At 29.6% G+C, this 18,197-nt stretch overlaps 1 protein-coding gene across 2 annotated transcripts in view; it reads right to left on the bottom strand.

Moving 5' to 3' along the window:
• The window catches only part of LOC142333570 (uncharacterized), an 85,721-nt gene extending 78,963 nt beyond the window's left edge, over window positions 1–6,758 (bottom strand). For both annotated transcript variants that reach the window (XM_075380875.1, XM_075380877.1), the window contains exon 1: window positions 6,616–6,758. The gene's annotated coding sequence lies outside the window, so the exon portion shown is untranslated. The remainder of the gene's footprint in view (window positions 1–6,615) is intronic.
• Between the last annotated feature and the right edge of the window lie 11,439 nt (window positions 6,759–18,197).

The following is an 18,197-nucleotide window of genomic DNA, read 5'->3' as shown; positions in this document are numbered from 1 at the left end:
AAGCAATTTTTTTTTTTTTAAATTATTGATTACAATTAAAAAATACGCTTATAATAAATTATATTGAAAGTAGTTTAAAAGTGTTATAATATAAAAAAAACCTTTCGGCAAGCCGGAAGGCGAATGTAGATTTCACCGGTGCTAAATAGGGGATAAAAAAGATTTCCACCTTAATGTTAAGAAAAACTTCATATTTACTCGATACAAAAATAATTTGCACGTGAAAAAAAGTTTCACATGTTTAGCGTACGAGAATTTTAGCCCATCTTACAATTGCCGTAAGTAAGGGTTGGTCATATCAAAACTTGTTTCAGACAAAAGTTTTAGGTAATGTTTAGAGGAATAACGATCACTTTAAACCGATTCCAAAATTGTGCCTATTAAGGGAGGTATGATTTTTTTTTTGTCTTCAAAACCCCATTTTTTCCACCCCATGGGCCAATCGTTGGTGATATCAAAAAACTTTACTTACATATATTTTAGGCCCTTATATGAACTTGAACAGAAGTTCAATATTTTACTTAATAAGAAAGTTATAGCGATGTTTTGTTTTTTTCGAAAAACCCACCCCATTTCCACTCCCATAGTCCGATTTTTCCCATTAACGAACTCGATCGAGATTTTGGGCAGTTATATTTTATGTATCAATTTGAAAGTGATTGGCGCAAAATTACGACAGTTATCGTCCATAATATAAAATAAGTGAAATATATATATATACTTATGATATATCGTTGAAAAGCTCTCAGTGAGGGCTTATTACTCCCAATTTTTTTGATTTTCGGCACTTTTTGTTCAGTCGATTGCAATCAAAAGGGATAGTGTACAACTAGATGTTACAACAGTCCTAAATAAAAAATTACAATAATCTAAAGCTAATCGTTTTTGAGTTATGCGAGATACATACAAACAGACGTCACGCCAAAACCAGTAAAAATGGATTCAGGGATGGTCAAAACGGATATTTCCATTGAAATCTGAAAAATTTTCACGATCATAATATACTTTCTTTACTTCGTACAAGGAATTAAAAACTATTAACTCGAAAATTAAAACTAATGAATTAAGTAATCTGTATTATTAATATAAGGAAGTAATAATAAATAAAAAACTAACATTAGTAAAATAAAAAGATGGCTCTGAACAAAATTTACTTCCTGTGATAACTTTGTACGTAGTGATGATTGTGAGGGAGTGTGCACGTGAATGGTAATGGTAAAGATAGCAAAATTTCTAGAATGTTCAGACTCTCGTCCTTCCATCTGTTCGCGCCATAATTCGTCAACAAAAAAGAACTGCGTCTGTCAAAATGTGTTACGTTGATGAAAAATTATATTTCTTTATAATATTATTACCTGTTCCATTACATAAAGCAATGTAGAAAAAATAAACCAAACTTAATCTAATCTTTTCTTTCTGATAATTTGTTAAATTAGTATTACTGTTATTAACGATTAAAGTTGTCAAATACACCAAATAATATTTCTTTACGATTTGTAGCGTCGTTATTAAAGCCGTATCAAATTTTGTTTACTTGATTATTTGTAATTGGCGAACATTATTAATATTTAGGAATATTTTAAACGAATCTAAACGACCGTTCAGAAAAGAATTCAACATGTAAACCAGGTAAGTTCTTTTAAAATTCTTATAAAATTTATATATAGATTACTTTATACATAAAAATAATTTTCTTTCAAGTAAGTTATACATTTCTCTTTTAGTATACACTAAAAGAGAGGTTTCAGATTCTTTTGTAGACTAAATTTTTTGTATTTAATTTCTATTTAAATGTCCTCTAATAATTGCTACTTATTAATTATTTCGGGTGTCAATATTTTATTTAAATTCTGTTTTTTGTTTTTAAAAAAAATTTAGATTTCTGTTAATAACAAAATCTTTTTATCTGTGTCTGCATTTGATGATTAATAAATTAGCTATATATTTTAAAAAGGTAAAATGGCCTTTGTTACATGAAATACTTTAAAAATATTTTCTCGCTTTTTTAAACTTACATTGATGTTTTTTGCAGATCAAAACGGTCGGTTTTTATGTTAGGTGGTCATATTTATTATTAATTTTTTTTGCAACAAAAATTTATTTTGATTTTTTTAAATATTATTTATTAAGCGTGATAACTTACAATTGTACAATGAATGCAACTTTTAAAATTCACCCGCATGATTAGCTAAATAACATAGCCAACAGTACATAAACGGTTAATGATGAGGCCTTCAATTATTTAATTTTATGTAATATTCAGTATGTATATATATAATTACAACCGCGCACGTAAACGTTGATTATGTGTAATAGTACAAATATGTGTAATAGTTTGAAAATGCTTTAAACCACTTAAAAACTTGAGCTTGTGACAGAGGATCATTTCCATACGCCCGTTTTAATTTTGAAAAAGTTTCAGCAGCAGTCTCACCGAGTTTAACACAAAACCTAATTGCACAACGTTGCTCATAATTATAGTATCACTCATTTTTGTAACGCACAAGAACTCATTTCACGAAAAGTTTGTTTACGTCTCATGTGAGAACAATAGACTAAAAATATTAATACCTAATATAAATCAGCTGTTCATATAACCTAATGTTTATGTAACTTTGCAGTGTTGTCACTTTGGCTGCCAAAAAAAACTAGTGTCTACTTTATTTAGAGACCCGTAAATAAAATAATTTGATAAAAAACTAAAGCTTATTCATTATTTCTTTTGAATTAAGCCCATTTTTATTAGCAATTCTAGTTTTATTCATGTTTGCGACTACAATCTTACTAGATTTACAATTTGAAATCTAAACAATGAAAACTGAATTATCTCTTTATTATATAAAAATTTCATTTAAAATATAGCCTTGTATTGATTTATTAATAATTAATTATTAATCTCTACAAAAATGTTTGAATTAAAACCGGAAAGTATACAACATTTTATTTCACTAATAACTTCTGATTTTTTCATTTTATTGCTAGAGATTTACAAAAAAAAATTTACAAAAAATAACATTGCAGTAGTGCAATGTTATTTTTTGTAAATCTTCTACAATCTGAGGTTAATAATTATTAATAAATCAATATATTTAAATTAGAAAAAAATAAATATATGAACATGAAGTCGGGATTCGAACCGATGTGTTCTGATTTATACAACATTTGTTGCAATGTCATGTCTACAATCCTTTCTGTATATTTTTTATGAGTTTGAATGAATACTAAGAAAGACTCCTTCATAACTATAGTATGTATTTCATATACAGGTATGATACCTATATGAACGATACATACCTATATGAAATATAGGTATGTATCGTTCATATAGGTATGTATTTGATACTAAATTTTGCTTTACGTATTAAAAAGGTCATGGTCAAACTCTTCAAGAAGCTTCAGAAGTTCTATAAAATTTCCAGTGTTTCTGTCACTCCTATTTTTCAGTTTCAGTGATAGTTTCTTTTTCTGCAGTCTCTTATGGCCAAATTTTGTTTGGCTAAATATTCTATGCAGGGTTACACCCTTTAAATACTTGTCAACATTTCTTTTTCTCTTTAACAATGTGATTTTGAAGCTGTGCAACTATTAAACCTTTTTTTAATCAGTCTTATTTTCACGTTGTGAAAGAATTTTAATACCTTTGAGAATTCTCATGTTCAATAATTTTGTCTGGTTTTTTCAATTATTTAAACCATTTTCAGTTTCCAGAGAAGAACAACCATATCCCTGATATCCCTGAGCTAAAGTATCGCATAATAAGTGCAATCAACTCTAGCAAAAATGACATGTTAGAACGAGTTTGGCAAGAGCTAGACTTTCGTGTTGATGTGTGCTGTGTCACCAGAGGAGCACATATTGAACATTTATAGATTTTAACAAAAATTGTTTGAGTCCCTGCATCACCTCGTACAACTTTCATTTAGGTAAGTGAAATACTTTTTTTGTACTGAATTTTTATAACTCCTAAGAACATTATGAAACGCTTTGTGTATACTGATTAAATAGTTGAACATATCACAAATGTTTATGATAGTAATAAATTTAAACTTGCGTACCAGACAAATAACCACGTAATAAAACACCCAATATCTGATTTATATAATTTGAGTGGTATTTATAAAATTGGATGTAATGGTTGTGACCGTATTTATATACGAAAGATCACTACATCATGTAAGACTACATTTTTGGAATATTTTAGAAATTATAAAAAAGGTAAACTGGGTTTCTCTAATGTATCTGATCATCTGATTAAGAACAAACATACAATATCTGATCTGATATTAGGACAAATTTAAAAATACTGGAAATTAAAAAATATAATATGATTACAAATAGTAAGGGATTTGACATTTTAGAAAGATACTATATATATGGTATATATATTTTTATGTGTATATAAATTTAATATGATCAACCATCAGACAGAGAATATGAGGATGACAGTATTTTGAAAGCTGCACTAAGATGGCACCACTGTCTATTTTGATAGTGATGTATATATTTCAATCAGTATACAAAAGTAAGCAACAATGTAATATAAATTCAACTAAATCTAAAATATATTAATATATATTGATCATTATAATTTATGAAAATATATTCTTTATACATAACTGAACCTGTATTTTATTTATCGTGAAACATGAACCACCAAAATCAGTTCATAGAAAAGATACCTTTAATATGAACATATTTTAACCTATATTTTTTAAGGAACATATTTTATGTTCCTTTTATTTGAACATATTTTTGGTTCTCCGACCACGAATATTGAAAGTTCTACAATGTAATAAAAAATACTGTAATTTATGATTAATATCAGAGAAAGGAATTACTGGAGACAGACATTATTCAACATTGCAATTGGGTTAGCAATTCATATTATATCATTTTAATTTAACGTTATTAATATTATTATTATTATCAAAGAGCAGTTGCTTTACTGAGAGGTACTTTCATTAACTTTAATGTAATTATGAAATAAGTGAAGAAGGATGCTGTAAAATTTAACACTATTTTTCAACCATTATTTCAACTATTTTATCTAAGTGTTTGTTGGGTATGGTAGAAATAATATTAATCAACTAGTTCATAACAATACAGGATTAATGATACCATCAAAGGGATATTTTAAATTAACTGTTCTTTCTACAGTAGTAATTTATGTCATGTCAGACATTGTAATTCAGAAACAAATATTTCTCTTTATAATCGCATTAAACAGCGATTTAAAACATTAATTGTAATTTATTGAGGCAGGTTTTCTTTGGACCTAATACAAGGTTTTCAGATATTATTTTCAAACAAGTTTTCTTCAGACAAGTTTATTTCCTTTTCAAATATTACATATTAGAATCTTACACCTATTTCAGAATTAAAAACAGGATTCAAACATGGGTTTATATAAAGAGAATAGTTTAGAATTTAAACAATTTGTTCAAGGTAGAAAAAAATCAATTATAGAGGAGATATCTAAAAATGTTAATGTTGATTCACTGATTTGTACATATAATTTGTCTAATCTGGGTAGTGAGCGCAATCATGTGTTTGATATTGACAGAAATGGCAAAGATTGGCTGAAATGACTATCGAATTCCATTGATTTCAACTACAGAGTGACTCTTTAGTCCTGTTACCCAATTTTAAATGTAATTTATTAAGAAAGAGAAATTTAGGTGGAATAAGAAAATGTATTTGTTACAAAAGAGATTTAATAAAAAGCTATTACTTACATAATTGTTAAAGAATATGCTCAAAATGCCCACCCCTTGCAGTTATACATGCACGGACTCTTTTCAGCATATTAGCAGAAGCCTTTTTAAGAGTCGCATTAGAAATATTCGTGATTAAGTCTGTAACATTGACTTTCTGTTGTCACATCAGTAATGTGAGGATTGTTTTTGAAGGCCTCAGACTAATATAGCCCCACAAAAAGCAGTCAGGAGATGTATGTTCTGGGGATGTTGGAGGCCATAAGACCTTATATTACTTTAATTAGAGTATATTATGAATAACCTATAGAAAAGTTTGATACTCAACTAAGTTGTCTTCACGGTTTATATCAACTGTGGAGTCAATTAAAGGTAAATGATATTTTAATCAATGTTCTGCTACACAACAGAATATTACAATGTAAAACATGTTATGCAGTATTAATAATACAGATTTACTTATTTTTAAAAGGTTGTGCATCAAATACTGATAATGTTATAAAAAAGCTGGGCAATAAAAGTAAACCTAACAACCACTGAAGAGAATATTCCATAACATATTAAACAAATTATTATTCTAATAACAGTACTGCACAAAGTACAATTGCACCCTTAACTTCATTAAAGTTAATGTTACGTTATAATAGACGCATTAATGCGATTAGATGAAATAAAATAAACAAATATTGTTTAAAAGCTGCAAGTTTTAATCAACACGAATACATATATAATTCCATAGCTAACTAATCTCATTTAAAATAAATCCTTAATGCAATACTGAATATAACTATAATCCAATAAAATAAAAAACTTATAATTTATAATTATTCTTTAATATCAGAATACGTAAACAAAAAAATATCTATCCAATATAAACACACAGTATTTCAACGAAACTTACTTGACATCCCTTTTTATGATGAAAACCGACCACTAACACGTGCAGAACTGGGTCTACTTTATTATAACCGTCTTCACCCATTTTAATGATTATATTTAATGAAATTCAAATACTATTTGGTATAATATATTTCGCAACCACTTTTTCTCCGCCATTACCGGATATTGCAATTGGCATTCAGTAACAAAACATCTGATACGATCGGTCAAATAACAGGTGTACAAACATTATAGATTTTATACACAGGTGGTTTAAAATAAAAAATATACAAATAATGTATATTTTTGTAACATTAACACAAAGAAATAAATAATTGTCGGTGTTTAAATTGTTTAGTTACTTCAAATAAAAAAAAGGTTACAATGATTAATTTACTTGATTGTAAATTAATTCAGCATTGTATTAAAAGGCAGTCATTTCAAAATATTTATGAAATATTTAATTTTGTTTTATAATAATTATACAATAAATGAATTATTGTATAATTCATTTATTGTATTTGTACATTGTATTTGTTACAAATACAATGTAACAAATAATTTATAATAGGCTACTTCCGAATTCTTCGTGCATGTTTTTTTATTATACCAAAAACTAACATTTTTGTAAACTAAACGTATCAATAGCAATACGTCTTGCTGTTAACGGTGACAGGAGGCTACCATATGATGACATGAGTCAATCTTGGTGATTGCTGGAGTGAATCCAATTGATCTAAGCAACAGTGATATGTTGCTAAGAAGAAAAAGTGTGGACTATTTGGCAACAGGGCTATCCTTTATGGCAGGCTAGATGGGGTGAAACAGTTGATGGGCTTGATCTGTTTCCTGATGTTGCTGGTTTGCAGGGCGCCTCTTCGGTATGATCAAAAAATTTGTGATGCAATTTCTTTCAGGGTATGGCACGTTTAGGGCAGATTGGCTTGCTTTGGCCTGGTTGATTCCGTGTTATGTCTGCAATGTGGTGCGCTGGACAATTACGTTTAAGTTTTCTATTAATGTTTCAGTATGATATGAAGCATACAGAAGTGATTTGTTAGCTTGATGTTGTTAGGTCATGAAAATTGGAAAAACCAGGCTGAATGGACCATCATTGAAGAACATATGGGATCTCTTGTAAAAGAAAGGATTGCTGAAGGTGTGTAGAGTAGGTTCCCCCTTGGGTTTTCCATTTGTTGTTCTGTTATGGTATTAGTGTTCATGTTTTATGTTCTTGCTCTTGTTCCCTATTTACTTTTTGCTACGTTCCGTTTTATGTTTTTGTTTTATTTTATTCATGCTGGTGTGTGTTTCACTCACCAACTCAACCTTTCCTATTAGGTGTAGTTTATTTTATTGTCAGCTCAATCGGTCAGTCTTGTTTAAGACTCATTGATAGGTTTTTATAGGGATAATATGGAGAGGATGACATTGCGACCAGAATCATCACATGGAGGGTGTCTATTCCTACAGAGTCAGGATGGACGTGATACAGATGAAACATAGTTGTGAAATAAAATTTTATTAATGAAATGAAAATAAAATAAATTTTAATTCTGTATTTATATTAGGTAAAATTAAAAAATATTTACAACTAATCCATCAGATCTGGTGAACAGAGGCTATTGTCCTCTGCTTACTGTAAAAGTTGTATGAATGTATACTAATAAGTTGTTTAATGTGCAACACATTGACTTCTTCCATCAAGACAAAGAAACAGTGTGTTGCACGTTAAACAACTCAGTATAATGTTTAAACAACGGTTTTTATCCACAATCTTAATCGAGTAAAGAATTCTTGAAAATTGTATAGAATACTTTAGTACTGACAATACAGTAACAAAAATTGAGATTAAAGCCTAAATTCATAAAATACACAACACTCCTTTTTTAAAGATAACTTTGCGTCTAGAAATAATTTTAAATACAATTTTAAGAGAAACTAAAAAATGATAAATAATCTGTTTATCCTACAGTGACAAAAATGTATAAGAATGCTGCAAAAACTTTTCTGTAGATAAGTATGTCTCTGTGAGTGATTGAGAATAAAATAAGTAGGGTATTAATGCAGTAGGCGATCCACCACTATAGCCAGTTCTTAGATGGTGCCACTGAAACAAAAAAATGAATAAAATTATAAATATAATCTAACTAAATTTAATCTATGCTCACTAACCTTGACTAGCAAGTGAAGCGAGCATATAGGTTAGTATATCTAGATTATAATTTTCTTGATTTTCTTATTTCAATATAGGGTTTCAGTGGCACCATCTACGAACCCACTACAGAGGCAGATTGCCTACTACATTAATACCAATAGAATGACACAAACTTTATTGAATTTTTTTTTTTTGTTACTAGAATTTATTCAGTTATTACAATTTACTTAATGGATGTTGATAACTGGCATCACTCATTTTAGAATATGAAAGAAATCACCACTAAAAAAAGCCTTTTCTGAATAGGCCCTCTCTTCTCTTTCTTTGTAACCTGATGTCTTAAAAAAAAGAAGAAAATATACTGTTGGTTGAGCAAAATTAATTTAACATTTTAACAAGTAAAATATCTCTAATTTTTTTCAATATTCTATTATGTTGTAAAAATATATAATTGGCAAAATACTGAACTTACATCTGCAATATCACTCTGGTTGGCTCTAAATGGTAAGCCTCTCATATGTATGTTGTGATGAGCACCACCACCATTCCAAGAGCCTCCAGAGTTGCTCATATTCCCAAATATGCTACTTGCTCGACTATTCATTATACTGCTACCACGGCTGGATCCACGCATTTCTCTTCCGTTGCTCCAAGGGTTCGGCTCCCATGGTCCATCATCAAAGTCCCCAAAACCTGAAGAAATCCCTATCATCTTCAAAATGAGATATCATCCTTCCAAACAATTTTCCCTTAAAATACTTAGGTCAACAATAGCATACACAAATTTGCTCGCATGTATTGTATATCTATACTGAATGTTATCTTTTTAAGGATTTTTTAAAAATAAACTTCTATAATTTTAACTTTAAATTAAACTTCAGAAGAATTGCAATGGTTAAAATGAATAAGTCTACACTATCACAACGGTGATGACAAGAAATTTACATTAAAAACAGTATAGAGTTACCATTTATTTCATTTATAAAGTATATATTAAAGCAGTAATAAATACTTTGTCGATTTATTACAAACTTAAGTGAGAAATGTAAAGCGAATAATTGTTTATTAAAAAATAATTAAACATGAAGCTCACTTATGCAAGTTATTAAACGCTTTACCACACTTGAATAAAATTACTGCCGATTCTGAAGTTATAAAATATGAACTAAGTCTATGACTTACAAACTTTCCTAAGATAGGCACACCAATGACCCTTTTCTTGGCTAAAAAAAAAGTAGCAAACATATAAACCTCTCAGAATCCAGTATCAGTTTAAGCTTGTAAAAATGTCAAAGTTTAGAAACTTCAATTGACATGCAGATTGCTAGAACAGCAACTGGTTTCTTACAAAGGTATCCTCTCCATTGTATTATTAGCATTGCCAACACCAATATTTATTTGTCTTTACTTTTCACTTAAAATGATAAGGACGACGCTTAAGAAAGCAAGTTAACAATAAATAACTTACTGATCAAATGAATTTGTTAAGGCAAGTAAGAGAGTATGTAAGAAGCCCATAAATATATTGTTTTAAATTATCAAGTAGTAATTATCCAATTATATGTACAAGACGAAATGGCAGTAATAGAATGCAGAACAAAAATTGTTTCCTCCCATATATGTTCACCAGAAACAGCAGGAAATTCATTCGCTAGTCTTGAAAATGAAACCATGCCCCTCATCTGACAAAAAAGTGTAGATCGGGTGTATCTGATATCGACAATGTTTTTGAGAAGTCAATCTGCATTAATTAAGGTGTTACGGCTAGTTCTCATATGTTGTTACATAGTACGGTTTCAGATTTAAATCGGCAAGAATCTAAAGGCAAAATGTGTAATTTACATCGCTTTATTGTGCTATTTAATATATAAATTTTTTGGACAGGCAGATCCTTCTTTGAATATCAGCAATGGCCTCTGGAGTCATTATAATGGAAGGTCATCTATTTCATTTTTCAATTTGAAATCAACTTTGTTGTATGCCTTTTTGAATTGTGTATGATGCTTTTTGCTTGAATTCTGTCATTCAGAAATTTTTCAGCAAATATTTGATGTGTTCCTTTAAAGGATTCGAGGTGTGTAGAAATGTGTGAAGTGTGTACCACAAAAGTGCTAATTTGTAAGAGATGTTTTTATTTTATAATCTTATATACTTATAATACAGGATTATATTATTGTAATTATATATTATAAATATATATTTATTTACTTATATATACAATACATATACTATAATCTACAGGGTGTCTCCAGACTAAAAGTATCCTAAAGTACAACTTGTATTAAGAAAACCAGGTAATAATTTTTACAACTTTCTTCTTTTTTTTTTTATTAAACTCAACATTTTAATGTAGGTTAGTCAGCTTTAATGTATGCACCTTTTTTAGCTCATCAGACGCCTAGACGATAATGTAACTCTTGCCATGTGTTTAGGAGCAACTGCGGCATTGTTAGAGCACACCTTTAAAAATTTTTTTTTTAATACGTTCAAATCTCAAATTTTTCTTTGTTATAACTAGGCCACCTAATAGACTTATCTAGACTGGCAGTGAATGCATCGCTTACTTGATTCACAGTCTCTTGTAACTAAAAAAACCTTTTGATTTCCAGTTTGTGAAACCAAGCTTCCAGTCTCTCTTGAAGTCATATGTTGGGAATATGATGTCTTGGATGTAGGAGAATTGATATTTAATTCAGTTTGTACAAGCCGTTGAACACGCATAACTAATTGAAACTACTAACCAAAGCATGTATCTAGACAGTTGCATTGGAGTCAGCTTGTCTGCATTTGTGTATTCTGCTGAATCTGAGAGTATACTGAACAAATCTTGGGGATATATCGTGTCGTTTGAGCTTATGTTGTAAGAGATTTCAAGGACTGGTTTCCTAAATAGGGCCATAGTTTTAGATACCTTCACCCCAGACATCGTGTATATAAAATGTGTGGGTTTGTAGATCTGATCAATATGAATGTAGAAGTAATAAATATATTGACCTGTTATTTATTTGCTAACTAGTTGGTTTTCTTAAAACATGCATTTGATAATAAAGTTTCAGTCAAGAGTATAAACATACTATAAAATAAGTAAAATTCCTTATTATACTAAAGTTAACTCTATGATTAATTAATATTCAATACCATGTTAATTATGAATATATGTTTAAATTATTCAATTTTTTATATGTATTTAGTGGCTTTTTGGAAGATAACACTTATTAATGTTATTGTAATTGCAATAATTTTTTATTAATTCATAATTATAACAAAAAATAACTTAATTTGCAGGTTGCTATGGATAAAGAAACTATCAAAGTAAGTACCAAGAATTTTATTACTTGTAAGAGCATAAATAATTCGTTAAATGATGGAATTATAAGTGAATGTAATTGTGCATATGGTGATGTAACGGTAGAAAATTTAATAGAGAATATAAGTAGTGAAAACAAGTTGTTCGAGCAAAAAGGAAAAGAATTGGTTTGTGAATATTGCAATGAAAGATTCAGATGTAACTGTTATTTAAAGAGACACATTAACATTCATACTAAACAGAAAAAAAATAATCATAACTTTTGTCAAAAGTCATTTCATTTTGAAAATGTTTTAAAGAGACATCTTAATATTAATACAACAGAGGAAAATTATGTTTGTAACTTCTGTCAAAAGTCATTTAATAGTAAATCTTATTTAGTGAGACATCTTAATATTCATACAAAAGAGAAAAATTATATTTGTAACTTTTGTCAAAAGTCATTTAATGACAAAAGCCGTTTAAATAAACATATTAATAATCATACAAAAGAAAAAATATATTTGTAACTTTTGTCAGAAGTCTTTTTATGATAATTCTACTTTAAAAACACATTTAAATATTCATACTAAAGAGAAAAATTATATTTGTATCTTTGTCAGAAGTCTTTTAATACTAAATACAATTTAGTGAGACATCTTAATATTCATACAAAAGAGAAAAATTAATTTATAACTTCTGTCAGAAGATGTTTAATCGTTTTTCTAATTTAAGTTGCGTATTAATTTACATCCCAAAAGGAAAAAATTATGTATGTAAATTTTGCCAAAGTCTTTCAATTGCAGTTGTAATTTTAAAACACATTAATTTCCACTTAAAGAAAAAAATTAATATTTGTAACATTTATCAAAAATCTTTTAATCAGATTTACATTTTGGAAAGACATCTTAACAACATCCTTATTAGAGAATCATTATGACCTTTTAAGAAAGTTGATTAAGGAAAAACGTAATAGCATTCTTTAATATGTGTTTAATTTAAAACTAGTATGACAAAATTTTTCTTATGTCTATAATGTAACGTTACATTTTTCTCATTTTTGTACGTTACAACTTAAGGCGGGGAATTTCTATCTTGTTTGCCTCAAACGCAGATTTGTATATTACTGTAGTTTATAATATACGATGAGTATGTACATTTTAACCCCAGAACGATGGCAGTCAAGCACATTTGGTGTAAAAAAGTTGTGTAAAGTTCTCAAGTGAGACTTGTATAAATCACAAGTTACGTTTGTTTTTCTTGAACATTTTACGCCGATTTTGAATGAATCTAAAAGCCTCATTCTGATTTTATATTAACTTTAACTTCACATCGTGTGTCTTACATTTTAGTAATGTTTTCAAATATTAAAACCAAACAAGCTGTGCCTGTTATCAGTATTGACCTCAAAATCTTTACTATCTTTTAATTTATTACCAACACACAGGTAAAAAAATTAGTGCTACTTTCACGTATCAAATTTCTTTAAAAATGTCTATTGTTATCTGGGGTTGCGAATTATTTTCCTCTTTTTATAAGCTTTTATTTAACTCGTTTTAGTTATAATCAAATCTTGCAACCGCTATATCTTTTGATCTATCGTATGAAAATCAATGAAATTTGGTACACGTATGTAACTTCGATGACAATACAATACTATGGTGTTAGAATGTGGATATGACCTAAATCAGACGCGCTAACCCTACACTATTCATGCATGTTGCTAAAAATTTTTATTTCTCATGAACTATCGTATGAAAATCAATGAAATTTCATTCGCGTTAAACATTTCATTTTTTATTAATTATGAATTTTTATTAACGAATTCATAATTACGATTACGATTATAATAACGATAACGATTAATCGTTTAACATATATAATTAATTTTTTACTTTTCAGTTAATTTTTATATTTGTTAATATATTATATTTTTTTGTTTAAAATTCTCAATTTGATTTCTTATTTCTTACTTTTTAGAGAGTTTTACTAATTTGTTTCCTTTTGTATATTAGTTAAATAAAAGCTTTTTTTAGAAAATAATGTTTTTTACTTTTGCAGCAACAAGCATTATATCTGTAGCGATATCATTTCTGTTTCTAATCTTCTTTTTATTTAGTCTGAAACAAATAAATTAGACGTTGAAATGGATTTTATTACTGATCGCTGAATCATAAACGTAAGACCGCATGATATAAGGTCGGTTATAGTTTATTTTAAATGGAAGAGTACTCGGATGAAATATCAAAACATTAATATAGTATTGAGGTATATTATTTGAACAGCAGGTATTTTCTTAGCGGTTTCCACATCGTTGAGGTAACGAAATAATAATTTTAACAAAATCATGAGTATGCTCAGAGCAGAGAATGAAATAGCATTCGATCGCGTTGCAAATAAATTTTTAATTTATATATCGCATCGACTATGTTTATATAATAATATTAACAAACAAACGAAACAAAATACACACCTGGGCTGTTTAAAAATTGGCCTCTAACTGTTGAAAATGTTTTGCAGATTATTTCGACTAAGCGGTACGGTCAGCAATGTCTCTAATCCTGTTGCACGACTGTCTGCCATCATCCGTTCTGTAGGGTGCCGGCAAAGCATTGTGTAAAGGCTGAAACTTGTCGTGCGCTCCCGTCAACCGTTACGAATATTGTACGATTAGTATTTTCCGGCAGAAGGAAGAACAGAGATCTGTCAGTGACTTTTTTTGGTCGATTTCATAAGAAAGCTAACTATTGTAATGATACCGTGGTTCGACTTTCGGAAAATTTCGACATATCTTCGCGTTTCACATCCTCCAGACTCCAAAACCACCCGGTTAAAAATGTTACACGCGCGCGCGCGCACACGCACACACACTTCACTTTCTTGTTGACACGATAATTTCCGTAATTTTGCGCCAATCGCTTTCAAATTTATACGTAAAATATATTTGCCGTTTGTTAACGGGCAAAATCGGACCGTGGGACTGGAATTGGGGGCGCTTTTTTGAAAAAATACTATACCTTTCTTATTAAGTAAAATATCGAATTCGTTTAAAGTTTCTACTATTCTTCGGGTAAGGACCTAGAACACCTAAGTAAAGTCTTTTGATATCACCGACCGTTGGCCCAGGGGGTGGAAAAAATGGGGTTTCGAAGACAAAAAAAATCGTACCTCCTTTAATAGGCACAGCGTCGAATAGGTTTAAAGCGGTAATTAGTTGTATAAACGTACCTAAAACTTTTGTCCTAAACAATTTTTGATATGACCTACCCTTACGGCAAGGGATGATCAAAATATTGCTGGAACTGTAACAAGATGGAGCTTGCCGTACGCTAAACATGTGAAACTTTTTTCACATGTACCTACTTAGCACCGGTGAAATCTACTACCGCCTTCCGGCGTCTCGAAAGGAATTTTTTGTCATGAAATGTAGACGTTAGTGTGCACTGAATTGTCACGATAAGTTTGGTAGTTACCGAACAATAAACACAAATAAATAACATTTATGTAAAAAATTTAAATATAAGGAAATAAACTCGTAAAATAAGAGCGTTACATTACGAAATTGACAAGTAAAATTCAAAAAATTACAATTAAATAATGAATAAACGTTATAATTAATTATTTTTTGGCATTTAGGGGTAACGTGATAGATGCTTTCAGCTGTCAAAGAATTTATTTAACGTATTAAAACATTTCTATTTTCTTTTAAAAGTATACGCAATTTCAAATTTTTAATTTCGGTTTATATTTTTGATTATTCATTTCGATGATAATTCATGAAAAACAGTCGTGTGTCTTTCAAATATTACTCGCTACGCTCTTAAAAGTTACAGATAACTTCGATCAAGCTTTTTTTGAATGTTTAGGATGAGAAACAACTCGAAGAGGTAACCGCATTCGTATGATTTGACATGTGATTTTTTTCAGGGAAATCTTCATGTTTTCTTCAAATCCGATCATCCTGAATTTCCCCTCACAGGCGATTGAAAACTTATTTATTCAATTTAAAAAATCGGATAAAAGCTTTAGGAACAAAATTTGTAATTCTGAAGTAAATACAATCGTGAATGCATAAGAGTGAAAGCATGATGTTTTGAACATATTCATTAAGGTATGTTAAACATATAATAATAAAAATAAATTTTTTGTTAACTTTTTCTTTTTAAATACTATTAGTAACTGGGTAAACTCGAGTTTTAGCCCGATCGATGAACTGGAACTTTTACAAAAAAAAAAATTTATCGGTAAATTTTCATCTTCAATTTGTGAGAAAACTCTTTGTCGTTGAATTAAGAGAGAATTCTTAATAATTTTTTGTTAATTTTGTAAAGGTATTCCCTTAAGATTACGATGAACTGTAATCTTGTACTCCATGTTGCGCTTTAAAAGTAGGTCTGATATTACAGAGTGACAAATGCGCAAAGTCGTAAAGTTTCATCGATAAGATAAATCGACGAGTAAGGTTATCTATCTAATTTGAAATATTAAAAAAAATTGTACCGTTTAAAAATTGATTATCGGTATCTCTCTCTTTTTCCTGTTTAACCTCCGGTAACTACCGTTTAGATAATTCTTCAGAGGATGATATGTACGAGTGTAAATGAAGTGTAGTCTTGCACATTCTCAGTTTGACCGTTCCTGAGATGTGTGGTTAATTGAAACCCGACCGCCAAAGAACACCGGTATCCACGACCTAGTATTCAAATCCTTGTAAAAATAACCGGCTTTACTAGGACTTGAACGCTGTAACTCTCGACTTTCCAAATCAGCCGATTTGGGAAGACGCGTTAACCGCTAGACCGACCCGATGGGTTGATTATCGGTATCTAATATTTCGTATCGCGTTGTTTTAGTCTCGTTTATACTGTGAATCTTTGCTTCCTTATTCGAAGTAATAAGGAACCGCGAGAAATTTCTGTTTTCAGATTTCAACGGAATAATCCATTCTGATCATCCCTGAATCCATTTTTACTAGTTTCGGTGCGATGTCTGTACGTACATACGTCCGTATATATCTCGTATAACTTAAAAGTCATTAGCCGTAGAATGTTGAAATTTTGGATTTAGGGCTGTTATAATATCTTTGGCACCTCTGCTTTTGATTGCAATCGACTAAATCAAAAAAGCCCAAAATCTAAAAAAAAAATAGGATTTTGGACTTTTTCTTAACTGCAGTAACAACCCCTCGTCGAGAGGTTTTCAACAATATATCATAACCGGTACTATTTTCGGTTGGTTCCAGTTACAGCCAAATACAATTTTAATTAATATAATATTTGGATCTTACAAGAAGGCACATGGGTTCGAATCCGTCATTACGTATATTTTATTTTCATTTTTTAAATTTAAATATATTGATTTATTATTCCTCCTCTATGAATCATGAGACCTTGCCGTCGGTGAGGGGGCTCAAGAAAATGTGGCTCTCTGCATTTTCATATAGCAATGATGGAGGCGCCTTCCTCGGTAAAATATTCCGGAGGTAAACTAGTCCCCGACCGGGTGGGGACTACAAAGGAATGGGTCACCAGAAAATTAAAAAATAACATTCTACGAGTCGGAGCGTGGAATGTTAGAAGTTTAAAAAAGGTTGGTAGGCTAGAAAATTTAAAAAGGGAAATGGATAGGATAAATGTAGATGTAGGCAGACCACGTTTGGAATATGTAAAACAAATTGTTAGGGATGTAGGATGTAGGCGGTATACTGAAATGAAACGACTAGCACTAGATAGGGAATCTTGGAGAGCCGCATAAAACCAGTCAAATGACTGAAGACAAAAAAAAAATGGTATAAAACTACGTTTCTAAAAAAGTTAAGAAAAAAACTTGTCTAAGAAAAACGAATTACTTGTCTTCACTCCAAATAAAAGGCAATGTGAGAATCATAAAATTAAATTTTGAATAATTAAAAGCAATTAAGTTGAGAGAAATTAGAAATTTTGTATAAAATGAAAGCTGTTTAGAAAGAAAATAACATTTACACTTGTTGGTTATGCTTCCACCAATGAGATAATTCAATTACTTCCCGTTTAGCTCAACAATATAATATTTTAATACAATACAATATAATTTTAATATTTATTGAAAATATAAAAAAATTTGGCCAAACATGAATTGTAATTAAATTTTAACGCAAGAAAAATTCACACTATAAAAATTT

This window comes from Lycorma delicatula, chromosome 13 (genome assembly GCF_047948215.1).
Source record: "Lycorma delicatula isolate Av1 chromosome 13, ASM4794821v1, whole genome shotgun sequence".
Classification (NCBI taxonomy): domain Eukaryota; kingdom Metazoa; phylum Arthropoda; class Insecta; order Hemiptera; family Fulgoridae; genus Lycorma; species Lycorma delicatula.
The sequence above is the reverse complement of the archived record's forward strand: the minus strand, read 5'-3'. Positions and strand labels throughout refer to the sequence as shown.